The sequence below is a fragment of the Chinchilla lanigera genome, unplaced genomic scaffold (genome assembly GCF_000276665.1).
Source record: "Chinchilla lanigera isolate Chin_1 unplaced genomic scaffold, ChiLan1.0 scaffold00103, whole genome shotgun sequence".
In the NCBI taxonomy this organism is placed as follows: Eukaryota; Metazoa; Chordata; class Mammalia; order Rodentia; family Chinchillidae; genus Chinchilla; species Chinchilla lanigera.
In genome coordinates this window covers 4135457-4159863 of record NW_004955504.1, presented here as the reverse complement: position 1 = coordinate 4159863, position 24407 = coordinate 4135457, and positions in this window count along the sequence as shown.

Below are 24407 nucleotides of genomic sequence, written 5' to 3'. Positions count from 1 at the left end.
TCCCTGAAAAGGAGGAATTTCTTTTCCACTGTAGACAAAGGAAAAGTAATTGAGAGGAATTTTCTTTTCCAAATGCTTAATGCTGATACTCTTTTCCATATGATTAATGCTGATCCATATGATTAATGCCTTCCTCCTGGTGCTCTACTATGTTACTGGGAGCCAATAAAACATGACATTTAAGTCAGAGCTGCAGTCAATGACAAAATGTCAACTGTTGAAATTCACCCATCAGCTGAACATTATCATCACAGAATAAGTTTCTAGGATACAAGAACAAGTCTGAATTTTGTTAAAAATATGATCATTGTTATAGTTTTTGGTGGTATAATTTAAGTTTGATTGATTGCTTCTGGGCTCTTCTTACCGTGTACCTTAGTAACGCAAAGTGCTCGCCCTCTTGTGCTGCAGAAAGTGGTGCCCACGTGTGGAGGGACTGCTGGCGAGTGATGAAGGTGGTTTGGCACCCCTAACACTTAAGGTTATGTTGCCAGCATTATACTTTGGGATAATAAATGTAAATTCACATTTCAATTGATGGAAACAATGTTGACATATAGAAAACCAGGAAATTTTTACTCCAAGCTACATCCATAATGTGTACATGATTTTGAAGGCAAGTCTTTTTTTTTTTTTTTTTTTGGTTTTGTTTTTCTCCGGTACCGGGAACCGAACTCACGACCTTGCGCTTGCCAGGCAGGCGCTTTGCCGCTGAGCTAAATCCCCAGCCCCAGGCAAGTCTTGATAATAAATCCAAGTGGTATATTTTGTGAGAGTTATGGGCATTTATGCTGAAGGCGTGTGTTATGGTTTGTGTCTGGATGTCCCCCCAAAGCCTCATGAATTCATGGGGTGGGCTCCTAGAGTTTTTGATTGACTCATGATCTAATGGGATTATCTGTGTGAGTGCTACACCCACCCTGCACTGGGTATAGCGGGGTGGGCAGCCAGCGTACAGTGTGAGGGAGGGAAAGAGGCCTTCTGGCTGCTGCCTCTCCCTTTTGCTCTTTCTGCTTTTGCTGTCTTCCGCCACCATGAACTGTCGCCTCTGCCATGTGCCACTTTGCCTTGGAGCCTGCCCAGTATGGACTGAAACCTCCAAAAACTGAGCTAAATAAACCTTTCCTTCCTTAATTTTGGGTGTCAGGTATTTTGTCCTAGCAATGAGAGAACAGTAACTGAGATAGCGTGTAATGACAACTGGGCAGTGTGTGGTGTCTTATGTGTCTTAGTTACTTTCTCATGGCTTTGGAGACACAACACCTGACACTCACAACTCTAAAGAAGAAAGGTGTATTTTGACTCACAGATTGCAGAGGTTTCAGTCCATACTTGGCTAGCTCCAAGGCAGGATGGTATGGTGGAGAGGCATGGTAGAGCAGAAACAGGAAGCAGAGAAAGGGAGATCAAGAGGGGAAGGAGGAAGATAGACCTTCTGGGTCACACCCCCAGTGACCACCTCCTCAAACCAGGGTACATCTCCAACATCACATTTAGCTCTAAACTCAGCAACAGACTGATCTTGGATGAGTATCACACTGTCACGAGCCAATCGCCTCCCAGGGTCGCACCTAGGGTACACGAGGCTTTGGCTCCCAATGACATTATACACCAGGCATCCAGCAAGGAGGCCACCAAGGGCATCTGATGGTTTCCTTCTAAAAGCCACAAAAATCCAATGGTAGACTTTGGCCAAATGCTGAAGCTTCTGTTTGGTTTATTGTGGCAGAATTCAGGTTCTCTTGAACAGTTACAAAGTCAGGCACCACAGGAGCTTCTACTACAGATGAATGATGCATTCTTCCCTGTTTTTGTCTCACTTGCTCAACGTTTTTATTGGCTGACTTTAATAATAGATTACTGCTAATTCAGCTTCATCCTTACTAATATAGTACAGGTGTAGAGCTGTTTTTTATTTTTTATTTTTTTATTTATTTTTTATTTTTTTGTTTTTTTTCCGGTACCGGGAACCGAACTCACGACCTTGCGCTTGCCAGGCAGGCGCTTTGCCGCTGAGCTAAATCCCCAGCCCCTAGAGCTGTTTTTTAAATAAATCATTTTTCCTTAAAATCCAGTATCTAAACTTAAGGATATATACATTGAGTTAAATATAATTCATTCAACTATTGCAACAAAAATTGCACCTCTAATGTTTATATACATTCCCACCTGTTCAAATTTGTTCCTTGAGAGGCAACTTCTTTGTGTCACATTATTGGGAAATTTTGCTATTAGAAGTTGGGTTCTGATTGTCCCAAAGCAAACTCTGGAGTTAGTTTATTCATCCCACGGGAACTGTGAGTGATTGGAATGTGATTCGGGTAAAGGAGAAACATAATCCGGGTTCACTGCTGTGCAGGTTACCACTGAGAAAGGCTGGGCATCAGCTCTCCAGAGATCCAAGGATCCATGCATCAGAACTGTTTCTCTGGAGGGCAGAAATGTTGGAGTTCTACACTTGGTTCCTACCTCTCCAGTTTGAAGGAGCGCTTGCATTGGCGCCGGGAGCTGTCCATCACTGAAGGACTGAAGCTGGTAGACCTTGAAGGCATGGAGGGTTATCTAACCCGAGGGTTCCTATATGAATGCATTGAAACTTCTGGGCTGTTTTTAAGATTCTCAGGGCTAGTACAATGTCTTGTGAAGGCATAGACTTTTGTCTATTTTGTTTATGATTGTATCTCCAGTGTCTGACACATTATAGACAATTGTGAAATGAATACACACAAAATCAGGCACATAAGCCCACATTATTCTCGCATTAAAGTAAATAATACAAATTTTTATATGTTGCTGACGTGAAGTCTGCCTCAACAGTGTGCTTTTCTGCAATCCTTTCCCCTTGGCATCTTCTTCTGTCCTCGAAAAAGAGAACGGGTGGGAAAGATGGAGCACAGATTCCTATGTCCTGGTGAGAGTAGCTACTCCAAACCATCCCCACTCACAGGGCTGGCCCTGATCTATGAGACGAAAGTCTGTACACAGGGTTAATGGACTTGGGGCTGGAGGCAGTGAGGTGCAGGACCAGAGGGTTTCACCGGACAGGCCTTACAAAAACCACATCGAGTCACTTTACTTGTGTATTTAAAGGGCAAAGACTGGGATGCTCTCCCTGCCATTTAATTTTTACAACCCGATTCTGTGATAAACAGCATCTGTAAAGTTTAATCAGAAGATGAGCTAGAATGGCTTGGCCTTGTTTTTAATCTTCACTATTCTTTCTCCCTGGGGTTGTAGATGAAAGTTATTCAGTGCTCTAGCCAGCAGCATATAAACACATCCTTCTCCAGGCAGAGACTCTGCATACGCTTCAAGGAGTTTATTAAATTAGTATGTAGGACGTGATTTCATCCAAGCAATAAAAGCTGTAGCTGCTTTTAAAGAAATGAAGCTATACTGTAAGTGATTTCTCTGTCACCTGCGAGAATGACGCAGAGGTTCAGCTCCCACTGCACTGGTGCAGGGGTTCCACTGCAGGGATGCGCAGCTCCTGGAGGGCCTTCCCCGCGGAGGGGAGTTGGCTGAGAGATAAACGAGCTTTCCTGGCTTCTGCACTGTACATGCCAGCTCCTCACCAGCAGAGGTTGGAAGTCATGGATTTCATTACTGCAGTGCATTAAGGGCCAAGGGAAAAAAATCCAATCTGATACTGCCTCAGTGACTCTGTGTTTTAATCAAATGGATAAGAAAGAATCATTAACTGATGCTCAGACTGTTTAAAATTCCAGCGAGGAGGAAAAGAAATGAGATTGTGATGTGCAATGGAAGGTCAATATTTGCTGGCTCGTCTAAGCCTATAATTTCATAATGTTGGCCGTCACCAAGATGCTTACAGAGAAGCCCCTGTGGATGTAGACAGCAGGGAGTGGGTATCCTGATCCCTGTGCCAACACACAGTGGTCCTTGCGCAAAGACAGGTGCCAGCACTTCCTGGAATGGTCCAGCAAGTGGATGGTATACATTCCTTCCATGCGCTGATAAAATATTTCCTCTTCTCTGTTCCCTTGGTTCTTAATCTAAAATCACAGGAACATTAAGGTAGAGCCACAGAGATTCTGCACAAATGGACAGGGTCACTGAAGGCAGGGTAGGAAGTAGCAAATGCATCTGGAGGCACTTTGATGGCTGTAAAGTGCTACTCTAAGTTAGAGTGTCCACTATTATTATTATTATGATGATTTCCATCCCTATCATTGCTATGATTAGTGCCACTGGAACTGTGACGTTTCAGATTGCACAAACTTTCCTATGGCTTGGCAGGCATAGCAGAGGGCAGTTGGTCAATGGAAACCTTTTGTCAATGCAGATTTCCCTTTCTGATTTACACACAGCTCTCCCAGGAGGTGGCAGGCAGCCTGTAGTCCTTGTGAGATATGGCCTTGTTCTGCAGGAGTCAGGGGTCCTGGCATTGAAGCATCCATAGGGAGGGAGGCTGAGCAGACTGCATTCACTCTTGCTGGCCTTCCTGTGCCTTCAGTGGTGGAGGCCATCTCTGCATCTGGTACTGCCCTTCTGAACGTCACATTCTCCATCTTTCAGGAGGAGATGAGGAGGTGCTCTCATGCCTAGTTCTGTACAAATCCCGGGAGCTGGTACATGGGCTGCACCAGAGCCAGTGCCCTGATATCCTCCTGTGGGCTGAAATGGGGTTGGGGTTGGACCTATGAAGACTGGGAAAAGTGCAGTCTTAGCCGATAGCAGGAGATGCATGACAAAAATTTGAAGTAGTTTGTGGAAAGAGCAGACAATTAAAAAATGTAAACCAGAACCAAAGGTATATAATAGCCATGGAAAATGCAAATCAGAGAGGGGGAACAATATCAGTGGAAAAGGGAAGGAAAGGGCTACTGGCCAGAGTGCCCCACTCTCATGCTGGTGCTGGATGGAGAATTGGATTTAGAGTGGGCAGGTGGCCTTGGGTAAATGGCTAGGAGGTGGTTTCGTCTCCACTTGGGGACTAGGAAGGGAGGAACAGACTGTCCAGCTTAGTGGCATGCTTTACACAACAGCCACAAAGACTTTTTCTGCGAAAGTTATTCAATTATCATCAACCCTTCCCTACTGCCTTCAACTTCTCAGCTGGGAGCTTTGAGTTTATACCCAATTGGGGTATAAATTCAAAACTGGGGTTGAGGCTTCCTTAAGATAACTGCCCAGCAAGGACTAGGGCACTGTCTTTGGAGCTGGCCCTGAAACCCTGCTTGTCAATATCGTATTTATTGATTTGATTCATACAACCAATGGTCATATTATCATTGTGCTAATTAAAAACATCTATTCCTAACTAGAGTCTTTTAAAAAACAGCATAAAACACCAAGATCATTGTAGAAGCCCCTTGCGGGGTCTCTATGGCAGCAGCTGGAGGACAGGGATTGGCCTGGAGAGCCAGCCCACTGCCAGCCCTTCCTTCGGGTGAGACGGTGTATGGAGCACTACAGGATAAACCACTGCAAGGTGGTTGAACAGGAAGTCAGGGCCAGGGCCTGCTGGGATCAGCTCAGGTGTCTCTAGCCAGTCCTGACTGATGGTACTTGTGCATCACTCAGGATTAACCTGGAGAAAGCTGACTTTGGAAATATGCTCAGCTGTTTACGTTCCATGATTAAAAATCCATTTTAATTTTCTCTGCAAGATTCTGGTATTCAGTAGATTATGTAACATTATTTTAAGTGGATGCATCACTACCTCACTGGACACCTCCATAAAGCTCTTTTCATTTTCAGTTAAAAAGAAGAAGTGGTTCACACATCTTTTTTCTTCTTCCAGAGTGCAAAGCCACTTTGCTTTCTGCTCAGAAAGAGGTGAATCTGGGGCCAGGTCTCAGCTGACACTGTGGCCCTTGTTTACTGTGCCTTACAGAGAGACGCATTTGCCATCCAAGGAAGAAAGGAACCAGCTCTCCATTTTCCTAGAAGACTGGTAATAGTGTGCATCTGATATTTCTCTGGTTTCAGTGTTTGTTTTTGAATAATTTGCAATAGCCCCACGGCACATGCCTTTCTTATAAAATTATATTTCTTTTCAACTTTGCAAAAAATCACTTTCCTCTTCACCCCTCCTTATCCTGCCCCATATGCAGTGACTCCAAGGACAGCAGCCCTCTCCTTTGCTCTGCAGCCAGGGCGCAGGGCATGCAGCTGCCAGTTTTTGAATTCTCATCCTTCACCCACCCTTTTGCTTCTGAAATCTCGGTAGAAATTGCATGTTAGTAATAGTAGCTTTTTGGAATGCACCCAAAGTTGTGCAAAAACACATTTATTTTTAATTTTCATTTCTATAGTGGTGATTTATGAAATATTTAAGATCTGCTAGATGCTTATTTGAAATACTGTAATCACAAGAATGGATTCTTTTTTCCTCTTTTACTTTTGATGTAAAATATTAGCATACCACAGTAGCTCTGCTTAGTCTTTTAAGCTTCTTGTGTGTCCAGTCATTTTCCTTAGTGCAGCAGGTGATGTTTCGTTTGCATAGAACTATAACAATTAATGTATTTGGTCCATGAATCCCTATCATGGGTAAGCTCGATCTACATTTTTCATCACCTTTGATGTTTACTAACAGAGCGAACATCAGACATTAAGTTATGATTCTATTTGTTGTTGGATCCTTCCATCAATCCTTCGGTTGATCCTTCCTTCTCTGAACCAGACACTCTAGAATGCAATGTATAAGTTATGCACTCAAACACAAAAATATAGAATAGGAAATGCTCCCCATGCCACCCGCCTCCTCCCCCACCTCTCCCTCCGAACCTCCCCCACACTCCCTCCGGGGTGTTTGGAGGGCCCCACTTTAGCCAGTGGTCCTGAAGCTCCTCTTCGACATGCAGCCACACCCACCAGGGTCGAGATGGGTCTCAGATGCCCCATGCTCCTCCCAGCTCAGCACTCCAGGGCTCCAGGCTGCATCTGAACTTCTTCAGGCACGGTGACTGTGTGCTCCCAATACACCTTCAGGACACCCATCCCACCCAATCCCACTGATCCCTGAGAGTTGAGTCAGTGCCTTCTATGTGCTTCCAATGACCTATGGTATTTTCTAGCTCATGCTCCTCTCAGTGCTTATCAGACAGTTGCTCTGTTGTACTCCCTCCCCTTCCCGATTCATGCATCCGTATGTAACTTAAAGCCCTGGATGTACAGTGATGGTACGCTGTGTACTGAATTGTGTTCACCAAAATTCCTGTATTGAAGGTCTATGATCAGTATCTGAAGGCAGAAGTTTTAAGGTCACTAAGGATAAATGAATCCATAGGATAGGTTCTTAATCTGCTAGGATTGGTGGCTTTGTAAGGAGGAAGAGAGAAGGATTGCCCTCTGTCTCAGTACATACACCAAGGAAAGGCCAGGGGATATGTATAGAGAAGGTGCGCCTGCGAGCTGGAAAGAGGCCCCTCCAACACCAGACCACATCATACCTGGACTTTGCACTTCCAGCCTCTAGAATTAGGAGGAGACAAATTGCTGTTGTTTAAGCCTCATCATCTATGGTACTTGTTACGGCAGCCTGAGCTGACTTCCACCATTATCCCACAAAAATCATATCTCACTCATCCAACAAGGGCTATACTGTGTACACTTGGGGGAAAGTTATTTATTCCCATAATTACATTTAGCAAGCACAATAATGCAGAAAGAGTTCTAAATTCTCCGTTCTTTGCCACAGATTAGTTTGACCTCATAGCCATAGCAGACTCATGGATTGCTCAAAATCACAAAGACTCTGATGAAGCTGTGAAAATAATTTGAAGGATTTGTTTTTCTAGCCTTGGCTCTACCCATCTGATGACATCTTAACTAATATTTGCTGCAATCTCTGAGGACAAAAATTGTTCAAACGCTACAAAGAAATTGCGCAGTCATGGGAGAAATCGACTCATTAAGTGGGCCAGGTTTTTCACCCCTAAGCGATGTAGGATGTGTAAAACCCTTTGTTGTGAAAAAGTAAAATCATAATAAAATAGAGCGCAGGGAACCCCGCAGATGCTGAAGGAACACGATTGGGAACTGTGAGTTTTCAGGTCATTAATGTGAAAGTCTCCCCTGCAGAGGGTTTCTTCTAGGAGGGTGCATGATGGTGTGACGTCTATTCTCCCACTTGGGTCCCTTCCTGGGGACCTATTAATTAGTATAAAGAGCACAGTTAACAAAGGCATGCCCACAGGAGCCCAGCTCATCTGAATGCAGAACACTTGGTCATTGCTTGACACTTATAATCAAGACATGCCTTTCTCTGGAAAGTGTTCCTTTCCTGGGGTGTGAGTTTGTATCCATGAGCTGGGAATGGGTGCCTACTTATGTTGACTTTCTGTGTGACTTTGAGTAAGGCCAATACACCTTCCTCTGGTGTTTTTGAGAAGAAACAGAGCTGTCACGCAACTGGAATCATCCAGCCAGGAGCACACCACAGGTGGGGTCCCCAAAGAGGACATCTAGCAGCAGGCACGATGGGCCACGAATGCTGTGCCCATCACCCGGGTTCACACCTGTCTTCCATGGGCGAAGTGGCAGTGTGTGTGAGCCCTTCAGCACTCCCAACCCCTGCTGCTCTTGGTATGCCTGATGCATGCCATCATCTGTCACAAAGGTCCAGTGGGTTCTGGGTAACTGAAGAAAGACAGATCAGCTTTGGAATACCTTATTTCCACCTATTGGGATGCCATAGGATCTGGGAAAAGTGTCACCTGTTTTTGGCTCAAAAAAAAACCCATGCTAAATACAGCAGGAGAAACTCCTTCCAGGGCTGGAAGTGGAAGAGCTCTTGAGTAGAGACAGGAAGACTCAGCTTGTGCCCAGATCTTCACACTGGACCATGGGAGGCTCATCGGGCATGTCTGCATCTTGCAATTCTCTGGTGCACGCAGGAGCATCCACAGTGTGGCCAGGCATTCCTGCAGACGTGAGTTACTCAGCTTCCAACACATGTCATCAAGTGGCTGGAAAAATGTCACTGCTTAGATTGAATATGATGGTAGGGTACATTGGTCCATTTGGACTGCTGTAATAAAATACCACAGAGTAAGTGGATTACAAACAACAGAAATGTGTTTCTTAGTCTTGGAGGCTGGAAATCCAAGATCAGACACCAGAGATTTAGTGCCTGGCGAGGGCTGCATACTGATGGATGGTCATCTTCTCCCTCTAACTTGCAGGGCAGAAGGGGTGAGGAGCTCCCAGGGGCTTACTTTTTAAGGCCCTAAGTCTATCAGTGAAGGGTCCACCCTCATGATATTCCCAAGGCTTTCATCCAAGGGGGTTAGGATTCTGGCAAGAATTTTTAAGAGACAAACATTCAGGCCAACTACAGCAAGGGTTAAAGTGGGCCTAACCTATCTTGAACAGAAGGAAATGCAAGCTGTCCATGCAACAGAGAAGGGAATCTAGGGGTCCTGGGAGAGTAGGAGCTGGGAACAGCTTTGATCCAGACGCACACCCAGCAGAGCCCAGGACAACGTGCACTTTCAGCTAACACCCACGGGCCAAGATCTGCGTCCCTGCTCCTGAGTCAGAGCCCTGGGTGCTCTTGGTCCTGCTGGGGAGTCCTGCTGAGTGAGTGGGGCGAGTGAGGTGCTCCCTGGCTGCCTGCCTTGCTCAGCAGTGTCTCCTTGTCTTGAAGCAAGCTCTGGGAGAGGTGCCTTTTCCCGCGTGTGCACCCTGGGGTTTGAGTCAGCTGTCTCTGAGCCTGGAACAGTTCCTGAAATGCTGACTCCTTGTGGCCCCTGCACGCTCATCAGCAGGCTTCTGAAGCCGGCTCAGAGCGCTCCTGAGCTCAGTGGAGGATGGCGAAGCCTCACATCCTCGGCCAGCGTCTGCCCCTGCCTTTAGGACCAGGGAATTCATAACTGCTCTCAATCCCTGAAACAGAATGCAACTTTCTGACAAACACAGAATAATCCAGAACAATCACAATGGGCTTCAAATTTATGCAGGGCTTTCCTTCCCTCCGAAGTTATTTCTTGTAGGCAGAAAATGATTTTGTTACCATCTTGGGAGAAAGAACAGATGGAAGTGGCTTGATTGAACCCTTCTATGAGAGCAGGGAATTTATAGCAATATTGAAATTGCTTTATTCTTTCTATGAATAGGGGAGGAATAAAGCAAGAGGTTGTAAAATTAGAACAGAAATAGTATAGCGATGACTTCACCCCTGCAATTCTTGCCATATGGGGCTGTAAGAGATGTGATTAGCCCCGGGCCGCATGGAGGCAAGGATCGTGCAGGGTCCGGGCATTTCTGAGGGCTGCTGGTTCCCTGGCCCAGGCCACGGGATGAACCTTCCACACTCCCAAACCTTCAGACCCACATCTAGATGTGCACGTGCTGGTCTTGCTCTACCCCGTGGACCCACCAGTGGTTCTACACTTGGGTCGCAATGACAAGGGAGGAAAGAGCAGAAAGTTCCAGAGAGCCAGATGTGAATGTTGCACCCTTGCAGGAGCTCTGTATCCAGCAGCTGTCTTTTGATTTAGGAAAGAGGCCACCTGGGTCTCTATAGCCTGGCACGCCCGCGAGATGCCTGCCTTGCTGAATGCTCAATTGTGTGGGTGGCACTAAGCCGTTCTCACGCAAGTGTACCAAGTGCCGTCCCTGTGGGGACTGGGATGGCTTTGGTCTCACCAGCCAAAGACCCTAGGGGGTTTCATTATTTTAAGTTAAACTTTCCATTCACCTCCCTGTTTTCTCGTCTTCCCTCGCCCCGTTTCTCGTTCTCTGTTCCTCCTCTCTCTCCTCTTCCTCTTTTATCTTCCTTAACTACAGAAGACATCACTTGTGGAAACACCGCATAAAGGGATGGGGCTATAGGAGGGGCAGGGCTAAGACGAGCTGTCTATCAGGCAGACCCAGGCTGGGAATCTGGATTTATAACACCAGTTGTGAGAATTTGTTCATCCAGCTCCTTGCTGCAGCAGTGGGTAGCGAATCCTCCCGGGTGAAGCAATGAGAAGGAGGCCTGTGGTGGAGCAGAGGAGTTTGCCTTGGTCAGAGGGTGACTGATGGGTTGAGGGATGTGGTGGTGTTGGGCTTCCTGAGACAGACTTGTCCCTGGCCATCCCGAGTCAGGGAGAAGTGTGCTTCCCACTGCAGCCCCAAACATTTCCAGAAGCAAAATGTCTCTCCCAGAAGGTGGGCAAAACACATGCTCAAGGCAGGAGGAGTCATATCTCTATCCCAAGGTGTGCACAGCTGGGTTGTGTGCTATGATCCAGGCAAACTGTTTAGGAAGGCACACTGGCCCTTGTATCTAGGGAGCTACCAGGCTTGGGGTCAGGATCTCACTCTCAGAAGGCATCAGGAGGCCCCTTGAGCCATGAGGCAGGGGTTAGCCAGAGTCCTAGAGCCCTTTTCAGGGTTAGTGCAATGGAACCTGAGGTCCTGGGGGACCTGCAGCCTCCAGAATGGGAGTCAAAGGGAAGCTCTACCTGGCTTTCATTTCTCAGGGGCTGCCAGGCCAGGTACAGGAAATTCTGCCTATGTGCTCTGAGGACAGGGACTTTGGACAACCAGAGCAACACCACATTTGCTGCTGGCCCGTGACTCCCAGCCTTGTTTTCAGGAACTGGCTGTGATGTCTCCTGCAATGCGTCTGACCACTTCCCTTCCAGGCCCTGCTGGCTCCAGCCCTGAGCTCTGGTCTTGGCTCCTTGCCCTGGGTGCAGGTGCAGAACACACCTCACAACAGGACATTTGTGGGTGATCACAGTGCCCCCGAAGTTGCCATGGTTGGCTGAGGGCAGGTATGGAGCTGACCATGGATTCCAAGTTCAAATTCAGTGAGGAGCAGGGAGAAGAGGGAGACGAGAAGCTGGGAGGTGGGGGCACCTCTGGATGGGAGCCAGGCATGGCAGCTCCTGGCCTCACCCACTCCCACAGAGGAGGTGGCTGAGGACCGGCAGGGAGTTTAAGAAGAGGGGCGGAGCTCTGGTTTGCGCTGTTGAGGACTGTAGATTTCCTTTGTCTTCGACTTCTTATTTTCATATTCATCATCTTTACCTGCTGGGCTTTTACATGTCATTTTGCTTCCTTTCAGGAGCCCATCCTTCGTGTTCCTGGGTATGTTCTGACTGGGTCTGTCTGTCTCTGCAGGAACCTCCTGGTGTGCATTCTCCTCCACCACTGGGCTTCTCCTCCGTGCATTTTGCAGTTCCCTCTGTTGTCTTGTGGTGTTCATTTTGAGCTCCTCTGTCACCTTCGCTTTGAATGCTGGCTTCACCGAAGACCTTTTCATTGAGCTCATCCGTTTCCTGAGCGGCACCTGTGCACACCTGCTATTTTCAGTTTTTGTAGAGCACCTACCATGTGCCAGGCTCTCTGATCCAGATGTAGGGACATGGGAATAAAAGTCATGTCCCTGTCCACCTCCTCTCCCTCAGCAGCTATGGGGACTGAAGACCCAGCAGCCTGACTGTGACCCAGACAACTTCCCACTCAGGCCTTGTCTTTGTCACCACCCTGGGCTTGTGGCCATGCTGGAGAGCAGCAAGTTTCATCCACCTGAGCTGCTCTTGCTATGCACACTCTGTTTCGGTTGCTCTACCCGGGTTCCATTTCTGTGTCCATCCGTTCAGTCTTTGTGGCTTCCAGAGGGAAGAGGACAGCTGGGATGCTTAAAAGTCTGAAGTTACCTAAGGGGGACAAGAAAGATGATCACAATGGAATTATATCAGTGTGCTTGGGCCACTGAAACTTACTAGTACCAACTGGGTGGCTTTAACACCAGGACCGCATCTTCTCTCATTTCCAGAGAACAGACGTCGGGAGTGAGGGTATCTCCTGGGCTGTGGTTCCTCTGAGTGCACAAGGAAGAAACTTCCTGTTCTTCCTGCCTTCTGTCAAGGTCATCACAGCTGCATCATTCCTTCTCCTGCAGCTGTATCACTCCTTCTCCTCCTGGAGGGGAGTCCTGGGATGGGGGCAAACAGCCCTCAGGGAGCAGATGACCAAGGTGGGGCAGCCTCTGCCGAGCAAGGTAGGTGTAAGTAAGAAAATGAATGGCCTTGTCTCTTTCCTTGCCAACTTGGCTCTCATGATCTAAGAAGTGAGCACACAGAAGTGTCTGAAGGTTCACCAACATCTTCCATCCCAGGAAGAGAGACAGGCGCTGATGGGACATGACCAGTAGGAGCACCCCTGAGGGAGCAGCAGAGGATGGGGGCGTAAGGCGAGTGCTCCGCTGAGCACAGGGGAGCGGCAGAGAGTGCTGAGCACGAGGGACAGCAGGGGGAGCACAGGAGGTGCCACGAGGGCGGGAGGTGGAGGTTCTCATGTCGGCACAGGTGACTCAGCGCTCCTCCACGGATACCAAGCAAGACACACAACATCCCCAAGGACCTTGGTCCCAGCACCCTGATGTTGCCGCATCATTCTGAGCCCAGGGCACTCAGGTGGGAAGCGGTGGGAAGAGGTGGGTGGGGTGGGTTAGCAGTACTGTGAGTGGAGTGTAAATCTAACTGATTTCTACGACAGTTGCATCCATCTAAATCTGAGTTTCTACCTTTGTGACCAAATTTAAAACTGGCCATGTGACTAATGGACACAATTATCTTATCTGGCATTGGAGAGGAGCATCCATGAATCAGACACTCTTCCAGCCCGGGTGTGTAGGATAGCTCTCCATTTGTTTTGATTTACGGTGTGTTTTGCATCAGTGGGTGGTGGCTTGAGAGAAAAATGAATCGGAAACCAGTTTTACCCATCTTCGTCCGGTGCTTGGTGGTTGTATGATGCTGGATTTGAGGAAGTCCGCCTCACAGGGGTGCAGGCCCGTGCCCTGGGTGCTCAGGGTGGAGGGGCTGTGCATGGCGGAGACCGGCATCTGCGAGTTGGCTGGAAGCAGCATGGTGGGCCTGAGCAGAGTCTGACATTCTGTGTGAGCTCACCACAGGTCATGTCCTTCTCATTGCAGTTCTTGTCTTTCTTGAGGTGCAATTCACAGGTAGGAATTGCATGTCTTTAAAGTGTGCAGTGGGATGTTTTGGTACAGGTATCACTTGTGAAATGGTCACCAAGCACCATAATCAAGCTAATTAACATTTCCGTCCCCTCACACGGTTACCTGTTTCATTGATTTATTTTTGGGCTGGTGAATACATGTCCGCTCCACCTCACGGCCCTGAAAATGAAGGAAGTGTGGCACTGGTGACACTCTGGTGACCCTGGAGGATGCGTGCTGGGTGACATGAGGGCTGCAGTGACAGCGCCACAGGGTCTCACCTGTATGTGACTCTGAGCTGGCCACGCTTGAGTGTGGACGCTGACCTTGTTGTCCAGCAGGCGTTGCCTCTCCTGGGGCTGCCCAACCAGCTTCTTCCTGAAGTCCTGGGCAGAGCTCACAGTTCCGGCCACTGGCAGGGCCCCTCAGACCTATCTTCTGGTCAGGTTGGGCTTTGTTTTCAGGAGATGCCTTGAAGGTTCCTGTCCTTCAGGGTTGACCCAGCTCTGCCCAGCTCCTGGCAGCTCTGTTCTGGGTCACACTGTCCTGCCTGCTGTCCGAGCACGGACTTGGCCTGCCTTGCTGCCCTTTACAGGCCTGAATGCTGCTTTGAGACTACGGTGGTCCTGAGGCTAGTCCTGGCTTAGGGCCTGGAAGAAAATCACTTTGTCAGAACATGAAATTGCAACTCAAAAGGTTGCTTAGTGAGCACAAGCCGGAGCAGAGAGAGCTGGGTCGTCTTGAGGGACCTTTCCTGTGCTGCGTCAGCAGAAAGCACAGTCACTTTCAGCTCTGGGGTGGTTTCCAAAAACAGACGGGGGCGCAGGGGGAGGGATATCCCAAATTTGGCATCCGTTTGCCAGACAGCAGTTGGAGAGTGCAAAAGCACACTTCCTGCTGCCCCATGGGAAAGGCTCCTGTCACTCACCAAAGGGCTGTGTAATTACAGCACACGCATCACTGGCTTCAGGATTGAATTTCCTCTTTTATCCATTCCGTTCATGTTTCCTCTTTTATCCATTCCTTGCTTCCAGAAAACATTTGAGGAGGTGTCTGCGATGTACCTACAGACAGTGTCCTCAGGATTGCTTCTGGGGAGACCACTGCTGAGGACGATTCTAACCCCCAAGGGCAAGTCCCAGATTTTCTGGCTGTAAGTCACCACAGCTGACCCAGGTCCACAACCGGGGTGGGGATGGGCCATCTGCACCCATGGGCTCATGGGTCCCACCTCCTGGGCCCTGGGCCCCACTGAGTCACCAACTTCTTTAGGCTCCGAGGAAGTGCAGCTCCCTGGGAGCACTGGTCTCTGAGTCTCCTGGCCAGGAAAGATCCTCTGATATGGACTCCATGGTTCTGCCCACTCTCTCCCTTCATAGTGCCTAACTGTCATAATTTTGCCACTTGGGCTTTATGTGGTTACCATGTATATTAACTTCCTGGAGCTGTCATAACAATGGGCCATAAACTGGACTCTGCAGAACAACAGAGGGCCCCGTCTCACAGCTCTGGAGGCCAGAAGTCAGGGTCAAGGTGTCCACAGGCCTCATTTCTTCCATCTGTATCATGCAGCTGTCCAGTTCCTGGTGGCCTCCATTGCTCCCCGGCTGTGGAACCATCACTGCAGCCCCTACACGCAGCTGGCTGTTGTCTCATTGTGTCTTCACATCCTCTTCCTTCCATGTGAATGTCTGCCTGAACTGGCCCCTTTTCAGGACAACAGTCCTACTGGATTGGGGCCCAAACCTTAAGGCCATTAACCCTTATATTATTCTATTTTTTTACTTTAGAGAGAAAAAAACCAAAGTGACAACAAAGACAAAAACAAAACAACACAAGAACAGTAAAAATAATACAGAATTTCAAAACCAACTGATAGGAAATTAACAGTGGTTGTTATATTACATGTTGCTGTCTTCAGCAAAGTTGCTCTGATTACCAGATGTAAGAATGCAAGATTGATCAAACAATTAAAAAGAATAAAGAATAATAAAATGAAACATTAAAAATGATACAGAGATTTACTAAACAAGATGGTAAGAATTCACCAATGGTTGTTAGTTGTCTTCAAATTAGTTGTTCAGATTACCAGATGTAAGCATGCAAAATGTAAGCATTAACTGTTCCTTTCAATAAACTAATCAATATCAGCAGTAAAATTATTCCAGCTATCCTTGTATATACGAGTATATTTTTTGCCTTCCTTCTTTCTTTCTTTTTTCCTTTCCCTCATTTCACTTGTCTCCCTAGTATAAGAACCTGAAGGAGTGAATAAAACCTAAAAGGTACAATAGATATTGAGAAAGGGAAAGACATTAGGCCTTATTTTAATCTGATGATCTTCGTTACGACTGTATTTCCAGTCAAATTCTGAGAAGCTTGGGACAGCAATGTACTTTTGGGGTAACCCAACTCAACCCACAACAGTGTGTCCCTCAATGCCGGATCCAGGATCTTGGGAAGATATTGAGTTTTTTTGTTCTTTTCAGGATTTTGTCTATGCTACCTGGCACAAAGGAAGAGAGTCATGTGCTGCTTAATAACAGGGACCCAGGCCGGGAAGTGCATTGTTAGGTGGTGTTGTCACTGTGCTCACATGAACTTGGATGCCATACACAACTTCTGATGCAGTCCAGAGATGCAGTGAACACAGGGTGGGTGAGACTGATGACAGAATATCACAGAACATTCTTTCACAGTTGTGATAGTTACTTTCTGGTCACAGCATAATACCTGACACCCATGCTTTAAAGAGGAAGGGTTTATTTTGGATCACAGTTTCAGAGGGTTTAGTCCACGGTCAGGTGGCCACAAGGCAGAGGACAGTTGTTCAACCACGGCAGCCAGGAAGCAGAGGGAGAGGGGAGGAGCACACCTTTCCAGGTCATGCCACTTTCTTCAACCAAGCCTCACCTCCCAACAGCACATTCAGTTGTGAACTCAACAATGGGTCCACTGTTGAGTGGACCATGCCCCAAGCACCTTCCCAAACCCCTAGTTCTGAACACATGAGAATTCTGGGGGATGTTTCACACCTAAGCCATAACCACAGCCAACTTTCTTTTTTATAGGTAGAAGATGTGTACTCAAAATAATGATAACAGTATAGTAAGTGCATAAATCAGCCATATAGTACTTTATTGTCATTATCAAAGAGTATGTGTTTTATGTGCACAATTGTATGTGCTATATGTTTATAGAATTTGCAGCACATAGATCTGTTTACGCCAATGCCACCATAAGCACAGGAGCACTGGGTTGTCTGACAGCATCACAACGGCTCTGATGTCACTAGGCAATAAGGACCTCTTGCAGTCGTATGGGTCCAGCATCATACACGCCGTTCGTCATAGGCGGAAATGTTGTTTTGTGGCACAGAATTGTATTTAACTGTTCTCTGTCAAGTGAATAAATGAAAGAAAGGTGATCATTAAGATCGTGTCATCTCTACCCCATCTGCATGCCCCATGACTGCCTTCATCACAGTATAACTCATAGGCAGCTGAAAGAGTCTCCACCCCAAATAGATAATTAGCCTGCCATCCTTGAGAATCCAAGTTTGTGGGAAAACTCAATTAATTTGGTCTACTCTTGCCTCCGTCAGGATAATAAACAATAAGAAGTGGTGGAACAATAGAAAATGGTCTTGTTAAAAGGTTGTGTTGGCAGATGTAGCAAATAAAAATGTAGAACTCCTAGACAAATTTGAATTTCCCAAACACTGCATGAGACACATACTAAAAATATTCCTTATTTATCTGCAATTCAAATGTAACAGGGCACCCTGTATTTTGCCTGACAGCCCTACTGTGGTTGGCACCCAGTTGGTGGACTAGATTACTGAAAGTTGCGGACAGATTCCTCCAGCGATTGAGAAATGAGAAGTAGGATGATGGGCCTTTGACAGAGGGCAGGCCGGTGGAGCAGAGATGCAGGAACATGCGCTGCAGCTATTTTCATTTTCCTATTGAGGTACACATGGCTCTGGGGCTCCCTCCACTTGCCTCTTCTTCTCCTATAATGCGCTTCTCTTTCTGTCTCCTTTTTGCCGCCCTGCAGGCATCGGTCTGCCTCACACAGTCAGCAGTGCGTACCTACATGGTCCTTGCACAGTATTTACTGACTTAACATTCACAGTGTTTTTGGCTCCAGTTTTTGTCTACAGGCAACTGGCCTCATAGCACAGGCCCTGGATCCCCCCTTGCCCCATGATTGCCAAGACCATGCTCCACTGTGGACTGATGTCTCATGTACTCATTTATCTATTTGTTGTGGTGGACTGTAGATTCCCCAGACTCGGGGTCCATCTGGGTTTGAATCTTCTCTCTGTCTCATTCTTTCCAAGTGATTGTGATACTGTTCTTATCTATCAAATTGTAATAGCCATAGGCCAATCTTATACATTGCGAGGATTAAATTCAACCATTCAACTAACGTGTCATGGATCTACAGTATATAAATCTTTGAAAGATCTTAGCTATTGTCACCATCATCATCATCATCATCATCATCACCACCACCACCATCCACCTCACTGCAGTCACCGTCACCATTGTCAAAATCATGTCCGTCACTACCACCACCATCATTTTATTCACATATCTTCTAAGATGACTTTGTGCTCTTAAAATCTAAACTGAATTTAAAGCTTCATTCTATCCTTATGGAGTTACAATGCTTTTACCAACATTTAGATAAATTCTCTAATGGGATACATTTTCAGGGTTACTTTTGGGTCAGAAGGATCCTGCTTATTCTGAGTTGTCAACTAAGTGTAGTTACCTTACCAGTTTGCTACTGACATGGTATTTAACACTCACATAAACATTTAAGTATGGAGAAGATTGAATGAAAGCTTTCAGGAACACCCGACAATTGGTACTGTAGCAATGCAAACATAATTTCAGAGAATTCTCCCAAAGAGCCCCCTCCACTTCCTCAGCATTTCCTGGACTTCCCCATGGTCTCCAGGTTTTCTCTTCCCTCATCCTGCTCATTCTCTTGTCTCCAGCCCCAAGTTTCTGCCATGTCTACTGTGTCTCTTCATGATTTATGTCCTCAAAGTTTTACTTCACTTCCAAATGTTTTCGTTTTCCTCTAAGCATTTTCCTAAGTGCTTCTTTTTGTTAAATGGCCTGCTGCGAGCATTGAAATGATAACATTTTTACCCAACTAGATGGGTTTGAAAGTTTCTGTGAACAGCCTGACTTCTCTCCCTTTTCACTTGAAATCATTCTATTCAACTTTTGCTTTCAGCATGTGGCAGCAAATCTCTTTCATCGTGGAAAGGCAGCCATCTCTTAAAAAAGGACTCTGGTAACATCTTTTCTTACATATTTTGTTTGATTATCAACACTGCATCATAACTAATTTCTAATTATTGTCATACATTTTTTTAGTTGCACTTAATGAGTAAAATCAGTGGCATAAAAAATTCATTTACAAAGTCCTTCTCAAGATATAATTGGGAATTCACCAATGGTTATTATGCAAAATTGGTTAAAAAAATTAAACCTTAAGTAAAAATGTTTAATGAAGTAGATTCTGGCTGAGAAACCAGACTGAGTGTACCTGGGAGGGAGGATGTCCCTGCTTGGAGGAAGCACTGGAGAGGTTGTCTGAAAACCTTCCTATGACTTAACTTTAGGGCTCACATGGCAGCCTTGTTGCTGGAGATTGGCTTAGCATCTGAGGGGGCAGGGAGGACTCAGGATACTGGTGCTTTGCCACATAAATCTGTTTGGATGATTTTATTTCTCCTAAGCACAAACTCTGCATGTCAATTGACATGCTTGAAGTTCAGACACTGGAATGAGTTCATCTGAACACTTCGAAACCATGCCCTGCTTGCAGAAATGGGTCCAGGAAAAATAATTACACTTATGGTCATGTATTTTGGGGTAATAGAGGTTTGCAAACTTTAATATTACTCTAATATTTTGACATTTGATAAACTGGATTCTGACGTTGTCTTCTGGCTTGATGCCAAAGGATTTTAGAAGAGTTATGAGTAAAGGCTTTCTAGGGTAACTCTTTTTAATTAGGGAAGATGAGTAATTTCCCTGCAGTGCAGTAGATAAGTTACAGTACAACTCTACTAAGCATGAAATCCATTGTGGCTTTACATTCTCAGGAAATTCACCTTGAAGTGTCAGCTGCCATGAGTTCAAGATAAGAGCGGGTCAGCTCGTATTACCAAAAGGATCAGGTGAGATGAAGTGTGAAGCCAGAAGCTGACTTCTGGGAGTGGTCTGTGCAGGGCGGTCCTGAGGCCTGAGTTTAACAGTAAGGATTGGTTGGAGGGAGGCTGTAGAATCGCTGAGCCCAGCAGTGGAGGGATGGGATCTTTGCAGGTCTTTTTCTCCTTGAACCATTAATGCGTATCAGACATAGGGAACTGTATGGTGTTTCCCCCAAATTTATCTCCAACCTGAACCTCATAATATAATATTATTAGGAATGAAACCCTTCGCAGATGTAAGTAAGTGAAAGTGGCTCTCAAAGCATGGTCAGTCACAAGTGAGCACCCGCAAGAAGTCAGCCTGCCTCCCCTTCCAGCCCGTGTCCTCTCCAGCAGGTGCCGCTGAGGCTGGCACACGTAGTGCAGGGTCTTCCATGTCCCTCTGAGGACCTGGGACGCCCTCTGAGGATGCAGTTTTCAGCTCTCTCACTGGCCTCACCCACACTGCATTCTCAGCACTTTTCCATCAGCAACAGCTCCGACTGTGGACAGGGGTGACCCCGGGAAGAATGCATCAGAATCAGGAACAGGAGTTCTACAGCTGGAGAAATTGCCCATCCCTCCCCGTTCCTGTTTCTGTAAAGTTATGGAGTTGCTGGTGATGGAGAGGGAGTGTGTCCTCCCTACTCTGCATCCTTGAGAGCAATGAGCCCCCTCCATGACGTGAGACGGAGAGTTTTAAGGATGCCAGTGGTGTGAGCGATGCTTATTTAGAGGATGGTTCTGGTGGCCTGTGCTAGGAGCAGGGGAGGAGTTGTCCTTGTGGGTGTAGGAAGGTGTCCTTGTGGGTATAGAATTCCCTCTGGGCCCTGTATCCTCTCCCCCTCCTCATCATCCATTCTTCCTTTCCAGGTTTTGCATCACCTGTGGCTGGCTACCCAGTACCCATTGTCGTCCCCTCCAGTGCTGAGTGAAGAGTGCACACCTGCCTTTTTATTTCTCAAACAACATGGACAAAATATCTACAAATTGATCAAACACTTGAGAACTCTGTGATATCTGGCTAATTAGGTCCCAGTGCCCTGTGATCTTCTACACGAACTAGCATCAAATTGCACTATACACACACACACACGAAGAACCCTGGAGAGAACATTAGCTTCTCAAGGTGGGAATCCCAGAGGGCTCTGGGAATCGGAAGTTGCTGCACAGGGGTGACACTGGGTAGAGGTTGCATGATGCTACTCCTTCTCTACAACTTCGCTCCTGATCCTTCCATCATGGAGGCATCTCCTCAACCCCACAGGACATCAAGGGCACAAGAACTCAGCACGCAAGCCTTCTTCCTGCCAGGAGCCCCTCAGACATGGTGTGAGGTCCTGGGTCTGGCTCAAGGAATAGAGTTCGGGGTTTTGATCACTGATTGCTATGTGTCAACTTGACTCGAGTAAGAACGGCTTAGCAGACTGGGAAGTCCTAGGTGTGCCTCTGGGCTGTTGATGTGTGGACCAGCAAACTGAGTGGGGGAAGTCCCACCCTGTGTGTGGGTGGCCTCAACCAGTAGGCTTACAGTTTAGACAGAATAGAATGGGAAAGGAGAAGGAAATGTTATCTGTTTTGAGAGAACCTCAGCCTTTGCCCCAGCCTTTGGACGCTGGACTCCAATTCCTTCAGCCTTCCAATGCAGGCTCTTCTGTCTTCTCATGCAGGCTTGCACCAGAGGCTCTGTGTGAGCTTTCAGACCTTTGACCTTCAGCTGTTACTGGATTCTGCGGCTCTCCAAATGCAGAGGGCCATGTTGGTTTCTTCCAACTCTGACCCTGCAGACAGTCACTGAGACCCCTTCTGTTTCCAATTCTGTGAGCCTACTGTGTAATTGTACTTTTATTTTATATGGGATCTGTTCCTCTAACATACCTTAACTAATACAGGGTTTATCCACTTCCAGGACACCCCTTTCTTCTCTCTTCCCACGAAGTACCCAAGACACCAGAACACTCCCCATCTGAGCCATGTTGGCTCTTCTTTGGTTCTTCAGAACAATATACAGTTGTAAACACGTTGTCAAACAGTTCATGGTCAGGGTTGTTCGCTTCATTTCACCATCAAGGCTGTGCTGGGAGAATTCCCTGTTCATCTCTGTTAAAATAACTCACACCTATCCAGGGCAGAGCTGGGGTCCACTGCTGCTCCTATTTCCTGGTTCCCTGTTCCCTCAGCACCCCAGGATGCAGAAAGACGCACCTCCCTGTTTCCCTGTGCTGAGGGCACTGTGGAGTGAGGGTGTGGCCAGGGTGCATCAGGAGATGGGTCCACTGGGGAATGGAAGCCAGGCCTCTGAAGAGGCCTGGCCCAGAGTTGTTATTCTCACCTTCATAGCAGGAGTTTCCTCTGCAAAACTTTTGAAAAATAACATTTCCTTGGTAATATAGCTGTAAATGTATATTTTGAAAACAGAAAAGAAGAATGTAAAACACAACTATTTTTCAGTGATAATGGAAAAAAATCATTATATCTAAATATACTTATTTCCCCCCAAGCCTCTTACTATACATTTCTGAAGTGCATGTGAGATCATTTCATATTAAATTTATTTCTTATCTACTTCTTCACTTAATTCATTATGAGTACTTGTCCCCTTGTTACCTTCTGCAGTACTACTTGACAGCCTCTCCTTGGAACATAAACTGAGAGGCCAACACAGGGCTACCCATTTACGTTTTCTGCAGTTTCTCTCTTTTACGTGCTCCCCACTGTGCTCATCTTTTAAACAATTTTGTTTTATTAGTAGATGTTTGCATTCACCTTAGGAAGTGGGAATGTGTACTTGACACATTTGGATTATTTTTATTATCCTCCTCTGCTCATCTCCCTCCCTTCCTCTGTCTCTGGACCCCCTTTACCCATTTTCATTATTATTCTTTTTTCATGTTTGAGACATGCGATGATTACATTTATGGTGATCAGATGATGCATCTACCTGACACATCTTAAATCTTTACATCCCTCCCTCACCCAGGCTGTCAGTCCCTGTAATGTTAAGCGAAATAAAACAGACATCCAAGCTTAAATACCACATAGTTTCTCTCATTTGAGTTATCCATTGTACAGATAAAAAAACAAAATAAAAGAGGGATAGATCTTTTGTAAAAGTGGTCATCTTTGTGCTTAAATCTTTGTGTTTCTGACTGTATTCTTGGGGTAGAATACTAGAAAACTTCTTTCAAAGCATTTCCCAAGGCAGTGCTGGTCTTTGGTTACTTTAGTGCTTTTAGGTGGAGATATTTTTTCAAAACAAGACATTCACTTAACATTATGGGGACTGAGAGACTAAATTAAGACGTTTTTGAAAAAGAAGGTGAAGCAAGCACATTTCTTTTCAATAATAAGCCATGAGGGTGTTCTGAGGTTATGGCAGATGGTAGTTACACCAGTGTGTAATGTTTGATGTTTCACTGAGTTATGTGTATGTTTTATACACTCTTTGGGCATGGGATAGCATAAAAAGGATTTTAAAAAAGAGATGATATAAGATAACAAGAGTGACTGCATTCTTCTTTGGAAGACCTAAGTGTTCCTGATTCTTAACAATTTAATCTCTTTCCTCTTAAGTAAATGATGAAGTAATAAAAAGCACTAAATATGGAAAATTTCTCCATTTTAATTGAGACAAGGCATATGTGCTTTAAGCAAACTATTTTCTTTTGATTGGACTTTGGGAGCCATGAGAAGGGTAGAATGACAACTTCTCTTTTCCTTCCTAGTCCTCCTTTTGCTATTCCTTTCTCTCCTCTCCCCTTTCTGTCTTCTTCCTCCTCTCCTCCTGGTATAGCATCACCTCCCAAAATTTGTACCTTGAAACCCTAGCCCCAAGGGGATTTTGCCAAGAAGTGGCTAGGTCATGGGGACAGAACATTCATGAATGAGACCAGTGCCCTTGCAATAAAGACCCTGGAGAGCTCCTTGCTGCTTGTACCATACGAGGACAGAGTAAGAAGGTGCCTGTCGGTTAGGAGCAGGACCTTACCAGACATTGGATCTTCTGGCACCTTGATTGTCTTCCACTCCAAAGAGTGTGACCACTCACATGTAGCTCTGGCAGGTGATGTGCAGGGTTCTGCAAGACCCCTGCCTAAGAGCATCCCCTCACCTATTGTGACAGTTTATTGTGATTAAGTTAGGAAATGCGTAATAGACTAACAAAATGCACTTCTGGGTGTGTCTGTGGGGTGTTTCTGGACATGATTAGTATGTAAGCCAATATTGTTGTTGTACAAATTTACATTGCCACCA